The 12,019-nt window shown below is 46.2% G+C and overlaps 1 long non-coding RNA gene across 1 annotated transcript; it reads left to right on the forward strand.

The window, feature by feature from the left end:
- Positions 1-7,985: 7,985 nt before the first annotated feature.
- Positions 7,986-11,345, forward strand: LOC142472413 (uncharacterized). The gene is made up of 2 exons (XR_012789690.1): positions 7,986-8,042; positions 9,743-11,345. It is a non-coding gene; the product is annotated as an uncharacterized LOC142472413 (long non-coding RNA).
- Positions 11,346-12,019: the final 674 nt, after the last annotated feature.

The following is a 12,019-nucleotide window of genomic DNA, read 5'->3' on the forward strand; positions in this document are numbered from 1 at the left end:
GTCACTAGGATCGCTTCTGCTTTTGTTTTCCACGCCTCTTTCTCCTGGGTGTACTGACTTTTGGGGATGGAGCAGCCTCTCCGCTTCTCCATCTCTTGCTCCAGTTTCTGGACCTTTTCCCGCTTCCTCTCATACAGAGTCACCTGGCATCTATGCTCCGTCTCCAGCGATGCACTGGTGACACGCAGCGTGGCCTTCAGCTCCTCATACCCTGGGACACACTGGGTACTCTGCCGTTCCTGTAGCAATTGTACTTGATTAGCAGCATGGACACTTTCTTTCTGTAGCACTTGCCATATCTCCTCAGCATCCGCCTGTTTCACCTTGGCCTCTTGCAGACTCACACGCAGCTCTTGCAGCTGGCTCCGCAGTTTGTGTTCTGCTTGAGTGCGCTCCAGCAGGACATGTTCTTTATGCAGCTTTCTTTCTGCACACTCCAGTGCTTCCTGCACTTCAAATTTTTTTTGGTGTAAATTCTCTTTTTAACTTACTAAGCTCTGCTTTGATCATGCAAACCTCTTGCTGTGAAACTTCTAACACTGTGATGAGGTTTTGAACGTCTCTCTGGGACATCTCATAGTATAGTTTTCAATCAGCAATCGTTTTCTCTGATTCGCTTGGCTTTCTGTTTATGGCGGTAGAGGTAGCCTTTGTCATCTCAAGGCATTTGTCATCCTTTGTCATTCCTGTGACTAGTGCGCCAAATGCTCTGGGCTGTAGCTCATCTCTGGTCTTTTATGACCTATACCTTCCTGTACACATGGGGTAAAATGTTTCTGTAGCATCTGCTGAAAATGGAGACCTTTTCGTGGGGCCCCATAGGAGTCCTCCTCCTTGTGTAGGCGAAGGTGCGCCTCGTGTTTCTCTTCTTTTAGAGTCTGATGCTGTGATAGCGCCATCTGCTGTACTAAGAACGCCGTACTTTCTGTTTGTATTTTTGAACTCTTATCATGAGATTTTGAGAATTGTTGCAATCACTGCATCAAAGTAGCAGCACATTCTGTTTGGCTGCACTGTAGAATAGCCGTATCCTCTGCTTGGGCACGCTGTACCAAGGTCAAACATTCTTCCATTTTTTTCTCAGGTGTATTCTTCCCCTTGACCTCTGGAGGTGCTATTTTCTCAATTCTTCATATCTTTCTCTGTGTATTCTGTAAGCACAACTGGTCATACACAAAGGGACAGACTTTACTTGCAGAATTGTATTTTTTTTTTCACCTCATTTGTTATGTGCCCTATATCCCATGACACGATGTAAGTGTTGATTTTACTTGTTTATAAAGGTTGTTTTATATCTTACTGGATTACACTATTGTTGGCTTCCTTGTATACCTATATACCTATACCCACACTGCCATTCATGTCGCCATCTGAGTGAGACCACGCCATACCAGTCTCAAAAACCTGTCAGAAACCATGTCAGATCACAGGACAGGACAAACACCACTCAACACGTCTTCCTCTACCGGCAAAGTCTTCCATGACTTCTTCATATAGGCTGGTAGTGACGGCATGTCAGGAAACAGGCCACTGTCTCTGGCTCTTAAACTGACTTTAAAAGGCCAGCAATGAAGTTGGATATGAACAACCGACAAGTCTTTGTAGTTTGAAGACACGGAGCTCAGTGAGCTTGGAAGCAGCTTTCCCGTGTTCAATTCCCACCTTTGCAACTTACTCTCTTTGTCACACTCATGCTCATTTAAGTACTTCAATGTGGGATGCCTCCTGTGTTATAATGGGGAGCTCTGTACTCCTTTAATATAATAAGTGGTTCATTACTCCAGTAATATAATGAGCGTCTTGTTACTCCTGTATTATAACCAGGAGCTTGTTACTCCCGTAACATAATGAGAATTCATTATTCCTGTATTACAATGAGTAGCTTGTTATTCCTGTAATATAATGAGAATTCATTATTCCTGTATTACAATGAGGAGCTTGTTATTCCTTTAATATAATGATATGTTTGTCACTCCTTTATCATAATAAGCTACAATACTCGGATTTCTGGAGAGCGCTCCCTTACACTAAGCTTTTTGATTTCTCCCTGTGGCCTTCAGCGTGTTTGATTTTATTGCTCTGTGAAGTTTTCAAGTCTGCCATTTTATCACTAATAAATAGGCAACAATTGTGGGTTGTCTTTGGGTAAAGAAGCATATTTTCCTTATTGAGCTTGGCAGTGTACACAGTCCTATGCATAGAATAACCACAGATAAAGTACAGGGTACAATTGTCAAAAGCAGGAGGGAAATGAAGGGGTTACACTGCTATGGTGATTGACACAAACATTATGGGCCTATTCTAGCAGCTTCAATAACAAACTCATCGGAAAACTTTGCTAGGTATCTATTCAGAAAGCCGCAATCAGTTGGTTAAATCGTACGGGGAAGGCATTTTTTCGCGATTTCTGGCTCCTGGCCAAACACATTGAGCGGGAGCTGTAAAAACGCTAAAACTCGCATTTTTGCTCAAAAGTAGCCATTGTAGTAGCTCTGGTGAGATAATAGGAGCTCTGAAATTGCGAGTTTATCAAAGATTCATCTCGCCAGCCTTGGGATCTGAGAGCAGGACGTAGACAAAAAAAATGCATTTTTCCTGCACCGGATTGATGCCGGGAATCTCCGGAGTTGATACACATTAATATCAGCACCGGAGGCCCCCGGCTTCCATCCGATGCAATAAAAATACATTTACAGGCAGCTTCATTACCTTATCGGCTAACCGCTAAGGTAATGAAGGGGTTAACTACCAGTGTCAGGTTTATTGAGGGTAGCGGGGGTGGGTGAAGGTGGTATTTGGCCCATGGTGGGTGTTTAGGCCATGTGGGGGGGGGAGCGGGGGTGGTTGCAGGAGGAGTTAACCCCTTCATTACCTTAGCAGTTAGTACCGCTAAGGTAATGAAGGGGTTAATCCCTCCCACTACCCACCCGGTAGGCATACCTACCATGGACCAAATACCACCTTCACCCACCCCCGCTACCTACAATAAACATTACAAAAGACAAACCCAATACACCCATTCATTGCCAGTGTGGTTACCTATGCCCTCAATGGGAACAAAGATAACCCCAATGGCAATGAATGGGCACCCCCACAACCCGCAACAACCATTACAGTACAGTAATTGGCAAAATTACTATTATCCAGATATGGATAATAGTGCATTTGCCCATTCAAAATATAACATCATCCAGCCCGCTTAAATAAATAAAACTTCTCCTTACCCTGCCAGGATGAAGGCCGTCCTCGTCACCGTCCTCGTCACCGTCCTCGTCACCGTCCTCGTCACCGTCCTCGTCACCGTCCTCGTCACCGTCCTCCGCATCCTTATCCTCCATTGGGAGGAACACAACAATAAAAAATATAATATAATGGCCCCTAAACCCTTAACTAGGTGAGAGTATTAGATAAGCCCCCCTCCTCTGAGCTCTGTGTATTAGAGAAGCTCCCCCTCTGCGCTCTGTGTATTAGAAAAGCCCCCTCTGACCTCTGTGTATTAGAGTAGCCCACCGACTCTGAGCTCTGTGTATTAGAGAAGCCCCCTGCCTTGGCTCTCTGTGTTTTAGAGTAGCCCCCCTCCTCTGAGGTGTGAATATTAGAGAAGCCCCCGCCTCTGAGCTCTGTGTATTAGAGAAGCCCCCCTCCTCTGAGGTGTGAATATTAGAGAAGCCCCCGCCTCTGAGCTCTGTGTATTAGAGAAGCCCCCCTTGTCTGAGTTCTGTGTATTAGGGAATCCCCCTGCCTCTGAACTCTGAATATTAAAGAAGCCCCGTCTCTGCACTCTGTGTATTAGAGAAGCCCACCTTATCTGAGCTCTGTGTATTAGAGAAGCCCCCCTCCTCTGAGCTATGTGTATTACAGAAGCCCCCCGCCTCTGAGCTATGTGTATTAGAGAAGCCCCCTCATCTGAGCTGTGTATTAGGGAATACCCCTGTCTCTGAGCTCTGTGTATTAGAGAAGCCCCCCTCCTCTAAGCTCTACGTATTAGACAAGCTCCCCGCCTCTGAGCTCTGTGTATTAGAGAAGCCCCCCTGCCTCTGAGCTCTGTGTATTAGAGAAGCCCCCCTGCCTCTGAGCTCTGTGTATTAGAGAAGCCCCCTGCCTCTGAGCTCTGTGTATTAGAGAAGCCCCCTGCCTCTGAGCTCTGTGTATTAGAGAAGCCCCCCGCCTCTGAGCTCTGTGTATTAGAGAAGCCCCCCTGCCTCTGAGCTCTGTGTATTAGAGAAGCCCCCTGCCTCTGAGCTTTGTGTATTAGGGAAGCCCCCCTCCTCTGAGCTCTGTGTATTAGAAAAGCCCCCCTCCTCTAAGCTCTGTGTATTAGGGAATCCCTGCCTCTGAGCTCTGTGTATTAGGGAACCCCCTGCCTCTGAGCTCTGTGTATTACAAGAGACCCCTGCCTCTGAGCTCTGTGTATTAGAGAAGCCCCCCTGTCTCTGAGCTCTGTGTATTACAGAAGCCCCCCGCCTCTGAGCTCTGTGTCTTAGAGAAGCCCCCTGCCTCTGAGCTTTGTGTATTAGGGAAGTCCCCCGCCTCTGAGGTGTGAGTATTACAGAAGCCCCCCATCTCTGAGGTGTGAGTATCACAGAAACCCCCCGTCTCTGAGGTGTGAGTGTTACAGAAGCCCCCCGCATGGTTGGCATAGAGAGCAAAGGGGGTCATGCACTAAGCTCCGTTAAGTCACTTTTAGAGCGCAAAGTGCTCTTAGAACGTGATGCTGCGCTGAACCCGATGCACTAAGCAACGCAAACAGGCACTTTGCGCTCTAAAACTGACTTTTTTCCGGAATTTTTTCTAAGTCCAAGTTTGCTCGTTTGTTACCCTGTTTGCGTTAAATTCTGCCCTTAAGCAGGATGCACTAAGCAACGCAACCATAGCGTACGCGAAAGTTGCGTTGATCAGAACACGTCAGCTCGAGGTAGATGCAAAAAAAGCTGGACTTAGAAAAAATTATTTTTGCATGCGCAAAACCCATACAACAGGCTGGCGGGTGTCCCCGGCTGACCCCGCGGGGAGCCCGGGGGTCGCGCGGGTGTCCCCGACTGACCCCACGGGGGGGGGGTGGGGGTCCCCGGCTCACCAAGTGGGGGTACCCGCGGGCCTGCGGCACCAATGTTGCGCCTCCAAAAATAATAAACAATATTTATAACTAAATACACCCCCCTAACACATACAGTACAGAAATGGGCAAAATTACTATTATCCACATAAGCATAATAATGCATTTGCCCATTTTAAATACATATAAATTACAATAAATACAGTAAAAACATATAACACTTACCTTTTACAGGCACCCACGATGAAGGCCGTCTTCATCCTCATCTTCATCCTGCCCATGCCCCTCCGGTGCTGCAAAACATACACAAGAATAAAAACATCCAATGTAATGTCCCCTAACCCCTTAATCACCATAGCGGTTATTAACCGCTACAGTCATTAAGGGGTTAACCCACCCTCACCCACCACTCAGGAGGCCTACATACCCTCCCCCACTAACCCCCCACCCCGTGAGGCCTAACCACCCTCACCCACTACCCAGCCGGGAGGCCTACCCACATACCCTTGGGGCCAATACCCCTTTTCCCCACCCCCAGTACCCACAATAAAAACAATACACAGCCCCACAATAAACATCATTCTATTTATTAAATACATAACCCACAGGTCACATGGTCTACTTGAGCCAATCAGAGTTGGGATGGAGTTCCCACGCTCTGATTGGCTACCGTACCATGTGTCGCAGGCCATCTTTGTTTTGATGACGTCATCTTAAAGGCAATTCAATCTCAGCCATTCTGATTGGCTGGCGTCATTGCCTTTAAATGACGTCATCATTTTTTTTTTTCCGGCCAAATCACATGTTTTTCACGGCCCAATAAGGACCGTGGGAAACATTTGACCAAAATGTGACGTCATAGGCCTATAAAAGCCCATGTCGCCTCATTTTGAAGCCAGTCGCCGAGGAGGGAACACCTCCCCTCCTAAGAAGAGAAGAAGGGCGTGGCAGAAGAAGATGGAAGAAGACGGAAGAAGACGGAAGTCCCCCTTCCCCAATCCAGGAATAACTATTTATCAACAAATGTTTAAATATCTTCACTGCTGAATGTTTTATTTAACCAAAGAAGAAAAGAAGACCCCAAGACAGACGGGAAGGATTACAAATAGAAGAAAGAAGAATCTGTTATGGATTGTAAAGGTTTATTTTTTTATGGTTACCTGTGGATTGGTTCCAGTGCTTCCGGGTCGCCTGGATTTCGGTGAGTGGGCATCTAATGGTGAGTAAACAAAAGAAAAGTGTATTATTTTTACTTTTACAGGTTTTTTGGATTTTTGATTCATGTCTTTTTTATTTTTTCAGTCCCATTTAATGCCCGTGAATGTATCTATGTACTACCTATGGATATACATACATTCACGGACACTGAATGGGTGTATTCTATGTGATTTTTTAATGTAAATGCATTGTTTGTTATGCTCTATTATTGCCCCTGTATGTTCTGTATATCTATCTATATGGATAGACATACAGGGATAATAATTGATTGTTTTGCTAATATTTATGTTCTTGTCATGTATGGCTAATGTATTTATCAGCTTTATTTTGTCATTGGTGTGAATAATGTTATTTGTATTTAGTTATTTTTAATGTCTTATTTCTGGTAGTTAGATTAGAATGATGGTGGTTACTTTCAATTAGAATTCTTTTGGCAATGGTTTGGAATTGAATAGGGAATTGTATAATTGATTTGTATTGTATTGTAATTGTTTTAGGAAATGGATTAATTGATGCTAATTGTATTGATGTTGCTTAGTTTCTATTTGATTTTCATGATGGCATTGGTGGTTAGGGGACATTGTTCATAGTGTATTTTATTGTTACATATATTTTGCATAGTGTTACATGATGCACAGATTAATTGCATCATGTACACACTCAATGCAATTGTGTGATATTTCATATACATTTGTGTAGCTGCTGGTTTGTTGGTTTATATTTACAATTGCTGCTGGATTTATTTTAACATGCAATGTGGTGATTGTAAGATTAAAAATTCATGTTTTGATTTATGCATGTTTTATGTGTTTCATAATGGGCAAATAATCTATTATCCATATCTGGATAATAGTTATTTTGCACATTATTGTACTGTATGTGTTGGGGGGGGGGGGGGGGGTGTATGTATTTAATGTATAGACCCGGTTTATTTTTTTTACATAGAGCGTAGGTTACTTTTGTTCTGCGAGAGACCTCTGGAGACCACCTGAGATCTCCTCGGGCTTCTCACGGGTAACAGGCTGGCGGGTCCACGGGGGAAACCTGCGGGGAAGAACCGGTGGCCCCACATCTGTGGGGGCACCGTGGACCCGTGGGTCCCCAGACCCCCGTAAGAACCACCCGAGGCCCCTCAGACACCTGTGGGTCTGACCCGGGGACCCCAGACATCCACGGGCCTACCGCGGGGACCCAATTGTGGCCCACGGTGACCCGCGGAGACCACCTGGTGGGCCATGGCGCCTGGCGGGACCCACCAACAGGCCTCCAGAACCTGTGTGAAACATGATGCTGGTAACCTGTAGGTCTGTGAGGTGACCCGTCAGGCCCACTGGGGACTCCCGTGGGCCTGGGGTATGAACCCTGTATGTAAAAGAATAAATCATGTATTTATGGGGGGGCACAGGGGGTGGGTTATGTATTTAATAAATAGAATGATGTTTATTGTGGGGCTTTGTATTGTTTTTATTGTGGGTGTGGGGGGAGGGGGTATTGGCCCCAAGGGTATGTGGGTAGGCCTCCCGGCTGGGTAGTGGGTGAGGGTGGTTAGGCCTCACGGGGTGGGGGGTTAGTGGGGGAGGGTATGTAGGCCTCCCGAGTGGTGGGTGAGGATTGGTTAATCCCTTAATGATTGTAGCGGTTAATAAGCTATGGTGATTAAGGGGTTAGGGGACATTACAATGGATGTTTTTATTCTTGTGTATGTTTTGCAGCATCGGAAGGACATGGGCAGGATGAAGACGGCCTTCATCGTGGGTGCCTGTAAAAGGTAAGTGTAATATATATTGACTGTATTTATTGTAATTTATCTGTATTTAAAATGGGCAAATGCATTATTATCCATATGTGGATAATAGTCTTTTTGCCCATTACAGTACTGTTTGTGTTAGGGGGTGGGGGGGATGTGTGTTGTTTATTGGGGGCAATTGTCCCCAATAAACATGCTATTGTGCCTTAACCCCTTCATTGCCTTAGCGGATAGCCGCGGGAGCAGGGTGTCCCCTGAACTGAACCGCATTGATTTCTGCCTCAGAGACCCTCTGCTTTCCGAGTTACAGGCCCCGGTTTGGGGCGTTGGTGCCAGTGTCGCCGCCATCTTTATAGAGCCCACGTCGCGTCTTGGACGCTATGAAGATGGCGGCAACACTGGCACCGATGCCCCATACGGGGGCCTGTGACTCGGGAAGCAGGGGGTCCCTGAGGCAGAAATCAATGCGGTTCAGTTCAGGGGACACCCTGCTCCCGCACACTATTATTAAAATGTACATTAATGCAGCTTCATTACCATAGCGCAGGGGTGGGGAACATCAGGCCCGAGGGCCGTATAAGGCCCTCGAAATCATTTGTTCTGGCCCTGCTAAGGCAACTGCTATAACCGGGGTCGCGCTAATTTTTAAAAAAATGGCCACCGCTCGCCAGATCGGGAGGAGGGAGGAGGTGGTGTGAGGCGCCAGCAGCCCTACACAATCCCCAGCAGCCACTGTGCTAGCCCCAGCAGCCACCGTACTTCCCCTACACTCCCCCCGCAGCATTCCCCGCAGAATTACCCGCACTTCCCCCATGCTTCTCCAGCAGTTCCCCCCGCACTTACCCCAGCATCCACCCTACACAATCCCCCCAGCAGCAGCAACAACAACTACCAGAGGTAGGGGGCGGGGTTCTCTGTGCCTACATGCCTGCTGTGTGCCTGCCGTGTGCCTGCCTGTCTGTGTCTGTATGGCCCGCGAACGATGTTATAAATATCCAAATGGCCCTTGGCAGAAAAAAGGTTCCCCACCCCTGCCATAGCGGATAGCCGCTACGGTAATGAATTATTGTTTATTGTTATGTGTGTTTTGACAGTAGTGTAGATGTGCAGGGGGTCTCCTGAGCTGAACCGCATTTGTTTCAGCCTCGAGGACCCCCTACTTCAGGAGATACAGGCCCCTTTATGGGGTGCCGGTATCCCCTGCAGAATTTAAATGTCCCGGTCACGTGACGCGGGAGCTTTAAAGTGCAGGGGATACCGGCACCCCATAACGGGGCCTGTAACTACTGAAGTAGGGGGTCCTCGGACCTGAAACCAATGCGGTTCAGGTCCTGAGACCCCCTGCTCATGTACACTATTATTAATATGTATTTATTTAGTGTAAGATCGCCTGTAACAGCCTTGCATGGAGATACACGTACGCTGTGGCTGTTCTGAGCTATTTTGAGCAGGTACGTTAAAAAATGGGCTCAAGGCCTTAGTGAATCGCGTCCCCGGCCTCACTTTTTAACGAATCTGCTTTTTTGGAAAATCAGAACGCAAAGCCATTGAGCTTAGTGCATAGCCCCCAAAGTCTCCAGCTTTGCTGATGATACTAAATTGTATTAGATAGCAGAATCAGAGCAGGATGTAATTTCTCTCCAGAAGGACTTGGAGAGACTGGAAACCTGGGCAGGTAAATAACAGGACTTCCCCCTGCCTCCTCTCTTGTGTGTGCCCAGGATGTGACCTGTGATGGACAGGGCCTCAGCCAATGACATTGGACTCTGGAGAGGCGGGACTAAGGGAGAGGATCTTAAAGAGTCCCTGGCAGAGCAGAGAGCACGCATGAGAAGAGCTGGCTGCACCTGGAGGGATTTCAGGGCAGACCAGGAGTGATCAGGAACCAGCCAGTGAGCCACATGTGTGAACGGACGCTGGGCAAGGAGATGACAGGTCAACTCCAGAAGTGGAGACAAAGCGGAGCATCCATCTGCCACATATCTGAAGGCACACGTAGTGACAGAGGGAATCCTCAGCGAGAGCCAAGTTAAAGGGTACTGAAGTATTTGCGAAGTACAGGCCTGTTACGTTAATATACAACAGATGACAGAGAAGCCCAATGCTACATCCAACATGACAGAAATACACAGTAAAATACTTATATATTCTCTTGAAAAAGGGTCATTTAGTTTAACCCCTTGGCCAAAGCGTTGTAAGCTTGCGAGCCACGACAAGGCAGACACCCGTTCGCAAGTCCTAACACTACCAGATAAAATACTAATATACCTCTATTAGGATTAGGGGTTTTGTGTTCTGTTACGTTAATACACTGACTAAGAGCTCCAACGGGGTTCCGGCACCTTTACACGGGCCCTTATATCCAGGATCTGGTAGTTATGGGGAGAGACACAAGTACACACCTGCGCTACGTCTTATGGGAAGTACAAAAAAAAGGAGATGTCCCCAGCACTCATTGGGAATAGAATGAAAACACTGGTCAACAAATTTGCCAGAAAATATATCAATTGGTTGGAAATGAAATATACAATATATCACTAGAAGGATGCTACCATAATCTTAGGGAAAATCTACACAGTATATACAAAAGCCAAAAATTGGCGTGATTGAGGGGAGGGAAGGGAAAAAACAAAGGGAAACACAGAGGGAATAAGCTAGTGACAATAACCTGCCTAACGGCAAAAGGTGAAATAAATGTGATAAAGCGATTTATCACATTTATTTCACCATTTGCCGTTAGGCAGGTCACTGCAATCTCGCTTGTCCAATACCAAGAGACGCTATTGCATGGTCTAATATCCTTGTTGTGATCATGTGACTGCATCATGCCGGCTCGTGAAGGACATCATTCTAAAGGGAAAGCTCTGGGGCCCCATGCCATGTAAATGACGTCAGCGCGGTTTCACGTGACCTCCTGTTGCCACCGTGTGTCCCATAGACTGTATTAGTGTTACCGGCGCGATTTCCTTGACGTCATTACGTTTTTGCGCAACCATACGTGTCCGCCCTGTAGTGGGTCTTTGAGTATCTTGAACGAAGTCCCTCCTCCATCGGTCTGGTCCTCCGCGGCCAGCTTTGCGCATGCAAAAGCTATCCAGCTGTGTATCCAGCTGTGTATCCAGCTGTGTATCCAGCTGTGTATCCAGCTGTGCTAAGCAGGTACTCATGGGGTCTAACAAACATTTGCAGGTGATTTCAATCATCAACAGATTGCATGTTGGGAGATTTATGGGTATATACCCTTTAAGCCATTTCGTCACTTGAAAAAGACCATTTTAGGTCGAAATGTCGTCTTTTTGGCTCATTAAATTCAGCATTAGAAAATCTGAAGTGCCTTGTGTCATTCATGTTTCCTGGTACAATTTTGGGCACACTGCATAAAAATGACATTATGAAACTAGAGAGAGTGCAGAGAAGAGCCAACAAATTAATAAAGGGGATGGACAATCTGATTTATGAGGAGAGGCTAGCGGAATTAGATTTGTTTACATTAGAAAAGAGGCGTCTAAGAGGGGATATGATAACTATATACAAATATATTCAGGGACAATACAAGGAGCTTTCAAAAGAACTATTCATCCCACGGGCAGTACAAAGGACTCAGAGGCGTCCCTTTAGGTTGGTGGAAAGGGGATTTCACCAGCAACAATGGAAAGGTTCTTTACAGTAAGGGCAGTTACAGTGTGGGATTCATTGCCCATGGAGACTGTGATGGCAAATACAGTAGATATGTTCAAACAATGTTCACATCTTTTTAGAAAATAAAGGTATACAGGGATATACCAAATAAGTAAACATGGGAAGGATGTTGATCCAGGGAGAAATCTGGATCTACTATGTAATTATGTAATTGTGTACTGATGTTCCGATGTAACTATGTAACTATGTAATTGTGTACTGATGTTCCGATGTAACTATGTAACTATGTAACTATGTAATTGTGTACTGATGTTCCGATGTAACTATGTAACTATGTAATTGTGTACTGATGTTCCGAT

The sequence above is a fragment of the Ascaphus truei genome, chromosome 21 (genome assembly GCF_040206685.1).
Source record: "Ascaphus truei isolate aAscTru1 chromosome 21, aAscTru1.hap1, whole genome shotgun sequence".
Classification (NCBI taxonomy): Eukaryota; Metazoa; Chordata; class Amphibia; order Anura; family Ascaphidae; genus Ascaphus; species Ascaphus truei.